Raw genomic sequence first — 14,077 nt, 5'->3', positions numbered from 1 at the left:
TTTAAAGTTTTTACAGAAAGTGAAAATAAGGAAGAAATAGAGATAGATAAATGTTGAAAAGAGGGGAGCAACCAGTACCAGATCACCCAAACATAAACAATGGACCAGCCTATCTATGTGCATATTAAATTTGTCTTTATTTTCACGTTAGTGACAATCTCCACAAAGTTGCTCTACTTCCTATTATTTAAATTAACCAACCATAGTTAACCATAAACTGAATAATGAACATTTATAGCCCTATCTACAGAGACAAGAAGCATTTTCAGTTTGAGAGAGAAATGGCCAATAATGAAGCAAAAATAATTTTGAGTTTGCATTAATAGTATATAACTTAAAAATTTGTTTTTAAAATAGTAAGTATTGAAAAGTGAGTTTTCATGATCAATACAGTTTATCTTAAGTTCCAATAGCAATATGTCTTCAGTATTCCTGTTCTGTTTTGCACATTCTGGGTAAGATGATTCAGCAACACTTACTGTAATTAAAAACTTAATATAAATATAGGAAATATACTCCATTATAAAAGTTAATGCAGAGGCAAATGGAACAAAATAAATTTTCATTAAAAAAAGTAATTAATAAGAACTTTGCTGTCCATGTTCCTAAGTCTGATTTCCTCATGAGAATTAGTTTTTCAGTCTTCCATTTTGGAACTTGCTTACTTTCTTTTTATATAACACAAAGAACCATTATCATTTAATTAAAACTATGCCATTAAATAAGTGACCTTTCACTTCATAAGACTTGGTGCTAAGTTTGATTCAAATTCCAAGTTTAAAGCACTCTTAGCTGGAGGCAGAGGTATATTTGTGAGTCTCAGATTCAGGGAGCTGGCTTTAATGCAGCTTTTTGTGAATTAATGTTTTCTGCCTAAGTCATGTACTCAGACTGCACATCTTTAGGAATGGTGCCCCTTGGGAGGGATTGCTGAAACCCTAAGCCACAAATTTGATTGAGAGTATTAAATCAATCCCATGGTCACAAAGCTATCCAAAATATTTTGAAATGTTGATCAAATTTTCAATTCCATACAATCATAATTTATGAAGGTATTCTCCAAATGAAAGTTAAATCCATTTTGGAAATATGCCAAAAGTGTAAACTTATTAACACAAACCTTTTTTTTTTTAATTGTTATGAGGTTGAGACTACTGGATCAAAGGACATGATAATTTTCCAAGCTATAATTATACAGTCAGGTTGCCTTCCAAAAATATGAATACTAGGTTCTTTTCTGTGTGCTAGATTCTTTTTTATTTGGATTTTTGACCTTTTTCTTTTTGGCATCTTGTTGGTGGTGGTGGAGAGGGAGAAAGAGAGAGAGAGCAAGGGAGAGGAGCAGAGAGAGAGAGAGAAAGAGAGTGCCTTAAGCGGGCTCCATGCTCAGCACAGAGCCCAACATAGGGGTCCATCCCACAACCCTGGGATCATGACCCGAGCTGAAATCAAGAGTCAGATGTTCAACTGACTGAGCCACCTAGGCACCCCTCTTTTTGGTATTTTAAATTATACTTACAATGTTAAGATGAAGCCATTGCCACAATACATTAATGTATTTATCTCTCAAACACGTGAAGCAAAGTGTCTCCAAAGCCCCCTGATAAGACTGCTACAGAGATGCTAAAATAGCCCTGATTCTTGTTCCTTCTGAAATCTGGTGAGCAAATTCTTCTAATATGTTCATCTTTTATTGGTCTGTTACTTGCAACCAACAACCTCTAACTGAAATACCTCCCTACATGTAGGACATTTGCAGATAATTCACCTTTCCATTTGGACCTTAAGCCACAAAGAGTAAAGATGAATTAAGACAGACCTAAGACAAGGGAGTAGTTAAGATGGTGGAGCAGCATGGAGACCCTGAGCTTGTACTGTCCCTGAAATGCAGCTAGACCAGCACCAAATAATTTTGAACACATGGATATTGATCTGAGGATTAATGCAACAGTCTGCATAACTTGAGCCACAAAACTCAGCAGGTACACAGTGTAGAGAGGTGAACTGGGGGAGAGAAAATCCATGGAGGGTAGGGAGGGGTTTTTTTTACAGAGAACAGAGAAAGAAAAAGGGGAGAGTGTGGTGCACTGGGATCATGCAAGAAAATCACTCCCCCTGAAAGTAGCTGGAGAGAAAGAGAGATAAAGAGTGAAACCATTCACAGGATACTGAACTAGAAATATGTTCCCCAAGACCATTGATTGGAAGAAAGGAGAAGGTTTCAATACCACCAGGATTCTATCAACATTGGAGCAGAGTGTTTGAAGTTTCAGAGTTCAGTGCCTGGGAGTGCTCTGGTGAGGAAGTAGGGAGAATCCCCAGGAGAAGTCCATGTGCCACATGGGAAGAAGCGGTTACCATGCTTGGAGTGCATTTGGTAGAGGTCATAGCGCCTCCCCACAGGCAAAGGTCCCAGTGACCCTGTGACCCTGGAGAGCAGCCATGTTTGTTGGTATTGAGACAAAGATGCCAGAGTGCAGGGAAATGTGGCACCAGCTGTGTTCTGTGATTTGCCTTATTCTTTGAACCTCTGCCACTACACTATCACATGAATATTTTCTGTGGCAAGCAGGCACCCAGCCACTGCTCAGTGAGACCAACCCTCAGAAAGTCAGCATGGGTCCAAGCTGCAGAGGTCTCTGAAGTGTGGGGTTTTGTAACACAATGCCATCTGAGATAAAACTGTGGAGGGAGCTGATGCCTGGCAGACAAACAGCTTAGACATGGGTAGGGTAGAGGCAGGGAGTGGACAGAAGCCTAAGACAAAGGAGGGGTGCTTGATAGCGGGTCAATAAGAGTGCAAACTTCCTGTGCCAGAGACTAGGGAGCCGGGCGAAGCCATTTCTACCTCTCCCCCAACCCCACACACAGGGGTCCACCCCAGTAAGCTAAGCTAGTGGAGAATGGAGCTGTTACACCAAGTCCCACCAAACTGCGCCCTCCAAGCATATCCCCCAGAAGATAAGCATAAGTCACTCCACCTGCTTAGTGTACAGACTATAGAGTGTTTCATAGTTTCATGAGGGAAAACTGGATGTAACTTCATTTGGGTTTTATTCTGTTGGGCTCACTTACTTGTTCGTTTTCTTTGCTTCTATTCTTGCTTACATTGTTTTCTTTTTTCTTTCTTTCTCTTCTCTCTTTTTCTTGGATACAGAAAAAGAAAAATTTGTTTTTGTTTTTTTACTTTATCTTTTATTTTAAAAAATTTTTTACTCTATTTCATTTCTTTTATTTTATTCAATTTTATTATTTAATTTTTCAATTTTTTTTCTTACTTTTTCTTTCCTTTCCATTTTTCTCTATTGTATCAAGCTTCTTTCAACAAGAAGACTGAAACACACCTAGTATCTAGCTTCCTTTATTTATTTTTTTGTTTTGTTTTAAATTTTTTAATTTTATCATTTTTTTTTTTTTTTGCTTCATCCAAAATGACAAAATGAAGGAATTCACCCCAAAAGAAAGAACAGGAAGGTATGACAGCCAGGGACATAATCAACACTGATATACTAAATGTCTGAACTAGAATTTAGAGCCATAATAATAAGAATACTAACTGGGGTTGAAAAAAACATAGAAAACACCTTTCTGTGGAGATCAAAGAAATAAACTCTAATCAGGTTGAAATTAAAAATGCTATAACTGAGGTGTAATCTCAAATGGATGCCACAATGGCAAGGACAGACAAAGCAGAGCAGTGAATCAGCAATATAAAAGATAAAATTATAAAGAATAATGAAGCAAAACAAAAGAGGGAAACAAAGACAAAAGATCATGGTATAAGACTTTGAGAGCTCAGTGACTTATTAAAAAGGAAGAACATCCAAAACATAGGAGTCCCAGAAGATGAAGAGAGAGAAAAATGGGCAGAAGGTTTATGTGAGCAATTAAACTGGAAAACTTTCCTATTCTGGGGAAGAACATCAAAACCCAAGAAGCACAGAGAACTTCCATTAGATTCAACAAAAACCTACCATCAGCAAGGCATATCAAAGTCAAATTCACAAAATACACAGACAAGGAAAGAATTATGAAAGCAGCAAGGGGAAAAAAAGTCCTTAACCTATAAAGGAAGAGAGATCAGGTTCACAGCAGATCTATCCACAGAAATTCGGCAGACCAGAAAGGAGTGGCAGTTTATATTCAACATGCTGTATTGTAAAAATATGCAGCTAAGAATTTTTTATCGAGCAAGGGTGTCATTCAAAATAGAAGAGATAGAGTTTCCCAGACCAAACAAAACAAAACAAAACAAAGCCAACAACAACAACAACAAAAACTGAAGGAGTTTAAGACCACTAAACCAGCTCTGCAGGAAATTTTAAGGGGGACTCTTTGAGTGTAGTAAAGATGAACAAAACAAAAAAGACCAAAAGCAATAAAGACTAGAAAGGACCAGAGAACATCACCAGAAACTCTACAGTTAACATAATGGCACCAAATTCATATATTTCAGTACTCACTCTAAATGTAAATTGACTAAAGGTTCCAATCAAAAGACATGGGGTATAAGAATGGATAAGAAAACAAGACCCATCTATATGCTGCTTACAAGAGAGTCATTTTATTTTATTTTATTTAACCAAATATGAAAGATTTAGTTTTAGAAGACTCCTCTGCAATAAAAATACCACTTGTTCGACTTGTCAGAAAATCATATTGTGTAAAAAGAAAAATTGTATGGACTATCTAAAAGTCAACACTGTGGCATAACCTATTGTTTTATTTATTTATTTATTTTGGATTTTTTTTATTAATATGAAATTTATTGTCAAATTGGTTTCCATACAGCACCCAGTGCTCATCCCAACAGGTGCTCTCCTCAATGCCCATCACCCACCCTCCCCTCCCTCCCACCCCCCATCAACCCTCAGTTTGTTCTCAGTTTTTAAGAGTCTATAAGAGACTCATTTTTTACCTAAAGACACCTGCAGATTGAAAGTAAGGGGATGGAGAATCGTCTATCATGCTAATGGTCGTCAAAAGAAAGCTGGAGTAACCATACTTACATCAAACAAACTAGATTTTAAAATAAAGACTGTAACAAGAGATGAAAAAGGGCATTATATCATAACTAAGGGATCTATCCACCAAGAAGATCTAAAAATTATGAATATTTATGCTCCCAATGAAGAGAACCCAAATATATAAATCAATTAATCACAAACATAAAGAAACTCATTGATCATAATACCATAATAATAGGGAACTTTAATGCCCCACTTACAACAATGGGCAGATCATCTAAACAGCAAATCAACAAGGAAACAATGGCTTTGAATGACATACTGGGCCAGATGGACTTAACAGATATATTCAGAACATTTCATCCTACAGCAAAAGAATACACATTCTCCTCGAGTGTACATAGGACATTCTCCAGAATAGATCACATACTGGGTCACAAATCAGCCTTCAACAAGTACAAAAAGGTCGAGATCACACCTTGCATATTTTCAGACCACAATGTTATGAAACTCGAAATCAACCACAAGAAAAAATTTGGAAAGACTATGAATACTTGGAGATTAAAGAACATCCTACTAAAGAATGAATGGGTTAACCAAGAAATTAAAAAGGAAATTAAAAAGAACATAGAAGTCAATAAAAATGAAAACACAACAGCCCGGAACCTCTGGAATGCCACATAGGTGGTCATAAGAAGGAAGTAAACAGCAATCCAGGCTTTCCTAAAGAAGGAAGAAAGGTCTCAAATACACAACCTAATCTTACACCTAAGAGAGCTGGAAAAAGAACAGTAAATAAAGCCCAAAACCAGCAGAAGAAGGGAAATAATAAAAATTAGAGCAGAAATCAATGATATCAGAAAACAAAACAAAACAAAACAAAAAATAATAGAACAGATCAAAAAAAAACGGGAACTGGTTCTTTGAAAGAATTAACAAAACTGATAAACCCCTAGTCAGACTGAACAAAACAAAAAAGGAAAGGACCCAACTAAAATTATGAATGAAAGAGGAGAGATCACAACCAACACTGCAGAAATACTAATAATAGTAAAAGACTATTATGAGCAATTATATGCCAACAAATTGGGCAATCTGGAAGAAATGGACAAATTCCTAGAAACATATAAAATACCAAAAATGAATCAGAAAGAAATAGAAATAGAAAAGAAATGGAAAATTTGAACAGACCCATAACCCGTAAAGAAATTGAATCAGTAAACAAAAATCTCCCAAAAAAAACAAGAGTCCAGGGACGGATGGCTTTCCAGGGGAGTGCTACCAAACATTTAAAGAAGAGTTAACACCCACTCTTTTTGAAGCTGTTCCAAAAAACAGAAATGAAAGAACAACTTCCAGACTCATTCTATAAAGCCAGCATTACCTTGATTCCAAAATCAGACAAATATCTCACTAAAAAGAACTACAGACCAATTTCCCTGATGAACATGGATGAAAAAAATTCTTTTAAAAAAATTTTTTTAATGTTTATTTATTTTTGACAGAGAGAGAGAGCATGAGTGGGGGAGGGATGGAGAGAGAGAGGGAGAGACACAGAATCCGAAGCAGGCTCCAGGCTCTGAACTCCGAGCTCCAAGCTGTCCTCACAGAGCCCGATGTGGGGCTTGAACTCACAGACTGCGAGATCATGACCTGAGCCGAAGTTGGACACTCAACCGACTGAGCCACCCAGGCGCCCCTGGATGAAAAAATTCTAAACAAGATACTAGCAAACTGGATCCAACAACATATTAAAAGAATTATTCACCACAATCAAGTGGGATTTATTCCTGGGATGCAGACCTCGTTCAATATCCACAAATCAATCAGTATGATATATCATATTAATAAAAGAAAAGATCAGAACTACATGATCCTCTCAACAGATGTAGAAAAGGAATTTGACAAAATACAGCACCTTTCTTGATAAAAACCCTCAAGAAAGTAAGGATAGAAGGAACATACCTCAACATACCCCAACATACCTCAACATCTCATATATGAAGACCCATAGCTAATATCCTCAATGGGGAAAAACTGAGAGCTTTCCCCCTAAGGTCAGGAACACACCAGGGATGTCCACTCTTATCACTGTCCACTGCTATTTAACATAGGGTTGAAAGTCTTAGCCTCAGCAATCATACAACAAAAAGAAATAAAAGGCACCAAAATGTACAAGGAAGAAGTCAAACTTATACTCTTCGTGGATGATATGTTGCTCTATGTGGATAACCTAAAAGATTCCACCAAAAAAAACCTGCTAGAACAGATACCAGAATTCAGCCAAGTCACAGTATATAAAATCAATGTACAGAAATCAGTTGGCTTTCCATACACCAATAATGAAGCAAATGAAAGAGAAAACAAGGAATTGATCCCATTTACAATTGCACCAAAAACCATAAAATACCAGGAATAAACCTAACTAAAGAGGTGAAAAATCTAAACACTGAAAACTATAGAAAGCTTATGAAAGAAATTGAAGAAGACACAAAAAAATGGAAAAACATTCCAAACTCTTAGATTGGAAGAACAACTATTGTTAAAATGTCAATACTACCCAAAGCAATCTACATATTCAATGCAATCCCTATCTATCAAAATAACACCAGCATTCTTCGCAGAGCTAAAACAAACAATTCTAAAATCTGTATGGAACCAGAAAAGACCCCAAATAGCCAAAGCAATCCTGAAAAAGAAAACCAAAGCTGGAAGCACCACAATTCTGGACTTCAATATGTATTACAAAGCTATAAACAAGACAGTATGGTACTGGCACAAAAACAGACAATTAGATCAATGAAACAGAAAAGAGAACCCAGAAACGGACACACAAATATATGGCTAACTAATCTTTGACAATCAGCAAAACTAAAAGGCAACTGATGGAATGGGAGAAGATATTTGCAAATGACATATCAGATAAAGGGTTTAGTATCCAAAATCTATAAAGAACTTATCAAACTCAACACCCCCCAAAAAAATAATCCAGTAGAGAAATGGGTAAAAGACATAGGCATTTTTCCAAAGAATACATTCAGATGGCTAACAAACACAGAAAAGATGCTCAACATCAGTCATTATCAGGGAAATACAAGTCAAAACCACAATGAGATACCACTTCACACCTGTCAGAATGGCTAAAATTAACAACTCAGGCAACAACAGATGTTGGTGAAGATGTGGAGAATGAGGGACCCTTTTGCACTACTGGTGGCAATGCAAACTGGTGCAGCCACTCTGGAAAACAGTATGGAGATTCCTTAAAAGTTAAAAATAGAACTACCCTATGACCCGACAATAGCACCACTAGGTATTTATCCAAAGGATACACATGTGCTGATTTGAAGGGGCACATGCACCCCAATGTTTACAGCAGTACTGTCAACAATAGCAAAGTATGGAAAGAGCCCAAATGTCCATCAACTGATGAATGGATAAAGAATATATGGTGTATGTACACACACACACACACACACACACACACACACACACACACTGGAATATTACTCAGCCACTAAAAAGAATGAAATCTTGCCATTTACAACAATGTGGATGGAACTAGAGTGTATTATGCTAAGCGAAATAAGTCAGAGAAAGACAAATATGTGATTTCACTCAAATGTGGAATTTAAGAAACAAAACAGAAGAATATAGCAGAAGGGAAGCAAAATTAAGATAAAAAACAGAGAGGGAAACAAACCATAAGAGACTCTTAAATACAAAGAACAAACTGAGGGTTGCTGGCAGGGTGTTGGATGGGGGGATGGGCTAAATGGGTGATGGACATTAAGGAGGGCACTTGTTAAACTCAGCACTGGGTGTTACATGTAAGTGATGAGTCACTAAATTATATTCCTGAAATCATTACTACGCTATATGTTAACTAACCTGGATTTAAATTTAAAAAAAAAGACAGATGTAAGAGAAGTGTGAGTAAGTAAATATTTGGCTATGTTATTCCATTTCTTTGAAGACTTGACTAAGTAGGGATGAATGGACTTGCAGGGTAATATCCTCAAAGAAACTGGCATTTCTGATCCAGATGTATAAAGGCTGGGAGGAGGCAATACTAAAAATAATAAATAAATAAGTAAGTAAGGATTTGGATTGTCTGAACATGAAAGAGATTGGGGTACTCCTTGAGTATAAAAGTAGTTTAAACATGATAAAAACAAATTAGTGTTTTATAGAGTAGGCACTAAAAGAATACAATCTGTCATCTTAAAAGGGACAAAATTTCAGAATGATCAAGGCAAATAGTATAGTAGAAATTTTCATTAGAGAAATAATTCAATAAATTTTTCTGTTTTCTCAGTAATAGTACATTTTTGGTCTCCCTTTGGCAATTATTTATCTTTATATATTCAAAGATTCATCATCATTTACTTGAAAATAAAAATAGATTTGACTATTGTTAAGCAGAAACACCCCCAAAATGGAGTCACTTGCTAAACCCCACCTTCATACCTAACTTAATTGCAGTTTCAGCCTGTCCCAGGAGTGGAATTTGAAACCAATCAGTGTGGAATTTCCTGATCAGCATTTGGGAGATAATCTGCTTGATAAGACCTCCTACGCTTTCCCCTAAGGGAAGGTGACCTTGCCTGAAACAATTCTGTCTTTTCTTTTGTTAGTAACTTTCTTGTCCTGCCCCATTTCTGCCTATAGAAGACTTCCATTTTTAGGTGCTTCTGGGAGCACCCTTCTGTTTGTTAAATGGAATGTTGCCTGATTCATGAATTGGTGAATAAATCCAAATAGGTCTTTAACTTCACTAGGTTGGTATTTGTTCATTAACACTGCACATAGATAATATGAAAAAGAAAGAAAAAGGTTAGAATATTTATGGAGGCTAAACTCACAGAGAATCTAGAGTCTTTGAGGCATGTTACCCCATTCCAAGGTGCTTTCTCCACACTAGCCCCTTGCTTAAATCCTTTCATGACCTCCCATTGCTCTTGTAATAAAACCCCAAATTCCAAGACCTTGATATGGTCTGGCCCCTATCTGCATCTCTAGGTTCACATCACACCATCCCTGTCTGACCCTCTACACTCCAACCATGCTGTTTTCTCTCAGATCCTCAATCACCTTGCTCCCTCTAACCACAGTGCCTTTATATATGCTCTCCTCCTTCCCAAGATCATCCTTCCTCCACATTACAATGCCCCATTCCCAAATTAACTTAGCATAGACATTATTGCTCAGGGAAGGCTTACCTGCTCCAGCAACCAGGATAAACTCTTTAGCTCCTCACCCTCATATCACTGTACTCAATCAGGCTGTAAGTATACAATTATTTTTGTAATTATTTGATTTCAATTCTTTTCTACTAGACTATAAGCCACATGAGAGTAGGGACTGCATCTGGTTTTACCTGCCCTTTTATCCCCTGCAACTAAAGCTAGCTGTGGTATAATGACTTGACAAATTAAGGAAGGAACCAGTTCCCTTGGTACCAATGTCAGGAGCAGAATCCTGGGCTGGCGACTGGAAGTTTGAGTTTGTCTAACTTGCTCATTTTTCCTGATACCCAGATATGGGGCTGAGAGAAATATGTGCAGGGCAGCCTTCCATGGGTTTGCAGTTCTGCAAAGATCAATAGGACCTGACATAGGTGTAGGTAGTGATAAGGAACCATAAGGCAAACTGAGGGCAAAGCACAAGCTAGCAAACCATCATCCCCTCACTCCCAGGTGGGATCTGTGTGAAATTCCTCAGGCACTCCTGGCTGCCCAAGAACAAAGGAAAGGGCAGAAAACAAATGGTTAAACTGATGGTCTCCATCAGTTTACAAGTATCTCATCAGTGGCCTAATCTCCAGGAACTCCCTACTGTCTTAATGATAATGCTTTGCTAGAGGGAAAATTTTAGCTTGACAATAGCTAGACCTCCAGAAATCTGGGAGTCTTCTTTAGCACGTGGAAATCTCTTTAAGAAACTTGAATTTATCTCCTTCCATAGTATATAACCAGTCATTCTTCACAACTCCAGTGCAGCTCTTTCTGCCCACAGGTCCTGTTCCAGTGCTTTAATAAAGTCACCTGTTTTGGACCAAATATGTCTCAGGAATTCTTTCTTAGCCATTGACTCTGGACCTCCATCACTCCAAAACCCCATTAGGTAGCATTCCATGCAGCCCTCTCTCCTCACAGGATTTAAGCAGATCCAGAGTGTTTGCTGGTAACATGTAGATGACCTTGAATTATTGCTTCTCATCTCTCAGAGAAAGCATTGATGGGCTAACAGGTACAAATCGAACATGCTTTGAACCTCTCTAGTGATACTGGAAGAAGGAAGGTGATGAGAAGCACTGTTTTGACATGCTTCTGTGTTCTAATTTCTTTAGGTTCAAGATCAAACATCTAAAAATATGACTACAGAACATGTACCCCAATGTTTACAACAGTACTTTCAACAATAGCCAAATTATCGAAAGAGCCTAAATGTCCATTAGCTGATGAATGGATAAAGAAGATGTGGTTTATATATACAATGGAATACTACTTGGCCATGAGAAAGAATGAAATCCTGCCATTTGCATCAATGTGGAGGGAACTGGAAGGTATTATGCCAAGTGAAATAAGTCAGTCAGACAAAGACATATATATGTTTTCACTCATGTGGACTTTGAGAAACTTAACAGAAGACCATGGGGGAAGGGAAGGGAAAAATAGTTACACAGAGGGAGGGAGGGAGGCAAACCATAAGAAACTCTTAAATACAGAGGACAAACTGATGGTTGATGGGCGGTGGGGGAGAGGGGGAAATAGGTGATGGGCATTGATGAGAGCACTTGTTGGGATGAACACTGGGTGTTGTATTTAAGCAATGAACCATGGGAATCTACCCCAAACCCAAGAGCATGCTTTATACCCTGTATGTTAGCCAATTTGATAATAAATTATATTTTTTAAAAAAACCAAGCTAAAACAATAAAATAAAATGCATACGCTTTCATATATATATACATATATATGTGTGTATGTATATATATATATATGTGTGTGTGTGTGTGTGTATGTGTGTGTGTGTGTATATATATATATGTGTGTGTGTGTGTGTGTGTGTGTGTGTGTGTATAGAATAGGTACAGAGACTGGTTCCAAGCAGGCCACCAAGAGCAAAGAAGACCACCAGTTTAAGGATGCATAAGTACCTTCTTTATCATAGAAAATTGGATTAGCAAATGGAAAGGAACAGAAGTGGAATGAAAAATGCTTGTTTTAAAAATAATAATGCACAATTTCCAGGCTGGGGAACATGTGGGGATTTGGGAGTGTGGCATACCTGGAGAGGGCATGTAAGCTCCATGCCCTTTCCCCCTGCGTCACCCTATGCATCTCTTCCACGTGGCTGTTCCTGACTTCTATCCTTTTCTAATAAACCAGAGATCTATCTTTTATGCTCTTGAATGCCTCAAAGTTGAAGAAGTCTAAGTTCATCTTATACATGACAGAACTGAGCCTTCTAGGATATTTTCATATCCCTAAGAAAATTTACATCTGTCAGATTCCAGAAATTCAAGCTACGTTGACTCAGTCTCAAGAAGACATCTTCTTCACGGATATGACTGATAATAAAAAAGCAGTTGCCATACCATTTTACATCACCACCAGCAGTTTATGGGTGGATCATTTCTCTGCACCATTACCAACATTTGGCAGTGATTCCTCATTGCCCACCTTCCCATCCACACTCCTGCCCACTGCCATCCACAAGTGACATACCTCTACCCCATAAGAATCCACAATGTTTACATGATCTACCCACTCAGACACGAAGTGAGACCAGGGCCTGCAAGATGCACAGGTCTCCATGGCTCTGGAGGAGACCAGTCTTTCTTCCCATCCTCGAAAGCTTCACAATTTGCAGGAAGCTCCTGATATTAGTGTAACTAGGACTCCTGAGAATCCTCAGACTTTCTGCTCATCTTCCAATGCCACCACAGCCACCTCATCAAGCAAATCAGGAGTGGGATCCAATAACCAAGAAGAACTAAGATAGCGCTTCACAGTCTGGGCCAGCCGCCAAGAATGCACCATAGATGAGAATGATACCCAGGTATCAAATGAAAGAACCAATGACAAAGGCAGATACATTGAAGATTATCATCAAAGAGTATGAAGACCGCTTCACCGAGATCCTCCCGGGAGCCTCTGAGCACATGGAGGTGATCTTTGGCCTTGCTGTGAAGAAAGTGGATCCCATCAACTTCTCCTATGACCACCTTCTTATCAAACTGGGCCTCATATATGATGTGGTTCCTAATGGTGAACAGGGCATGCCCAAGCCCAGCATCCTGGTACTTATCCTGGGTATGATCTTTGTGAAGGGCAACTGTGCCACTGAAGAAAATCTAGGAAGTTTTTAATTTGATATGGATGTATTCTGGAAGGAAGTACTTTGTCTTTAGGGAGCCCAGGAAGCTCATCACTGAAGATGTCATGAAGGAAAAGTACCAGGAATAACAATAGGTGTTTCTATAGTGATCCTACACAATTTGAATTCCTCTGGGGCCTAAGAGCCCACAACGAAACCACCAAGGTCAAAGTCCTCGAGTTTCTGGCCAGGATTCATGGGACTGACACAAATTCTTTCCCATGTCAATATGAGCAGGCTTTGCAAGATGAAGAATAGAAAGTCTGAGCCAGAATTTCAGCCAGGCCTGCCTCTACATCTGTGGCCACTGCACATTCTAGTGCCAAGACTAGTCATTGCTCTTGCCCCCAGTGAAGCCTGAGGCAGATTCTCCACTTCATTTGAAAAGGTCTGTTAGTGATCATAGAATTTAGGTCTGAGATAGGGCAGAAAGGAACACAGTACATAGTCCTATATCTCCTATTTGAAATGTGTAAATTGAAATTTTTTTTTGGAAAATTTGTACTTTTTATTTTTTGATGTATGTATTTTTCAAATATTGTTTCTTTCAATGTAGGTTCAATTAACTTCAAATTCTCCAAGGTTACGAATGATATTGGTCACACATTTAATGCTGTAATGAGCCTTAATGGGAAGAGTTTTATTTTGTAAAAGAAACTGTGAAACTATCCATCTTATTTTGTCATCTAGAATAAGAACATGGCATTGCCTTAGGCATTTCCTTG

The 14,077-nt window shown here is 38.1% G+C and overlaps 1 pseudogene; it reads left to right on the top strand.

Annotated features, from left to right (window-relative positions):
* Nucleotides 1-7,137: 7,137 nt before the first annotated feature.
* Nucleotides 7,138-13,610, top strand: LOC115501786 (annotated as a pseudogene).
* The last annotated feature ends 467 nt before the right edge of the window (nucleotides 13,611-14,077 follow it).

This window comes from Lynx canadensis, chromosome A2, assembly GCF_007474595.2.
Source record: "Lynx canadensis isolate LIC74 chromosome A2, mLynCan4.pri.v2, whole genome shotgun sequence".
NCBI lineage: Eukaryota > Metazoa > Chordata > Mammalia > Carnivora > Felidae > Lynx > Lynx canadensis.
This window is presented reverse-complemented; position numbering and strand designations above follow the sequence as displayed.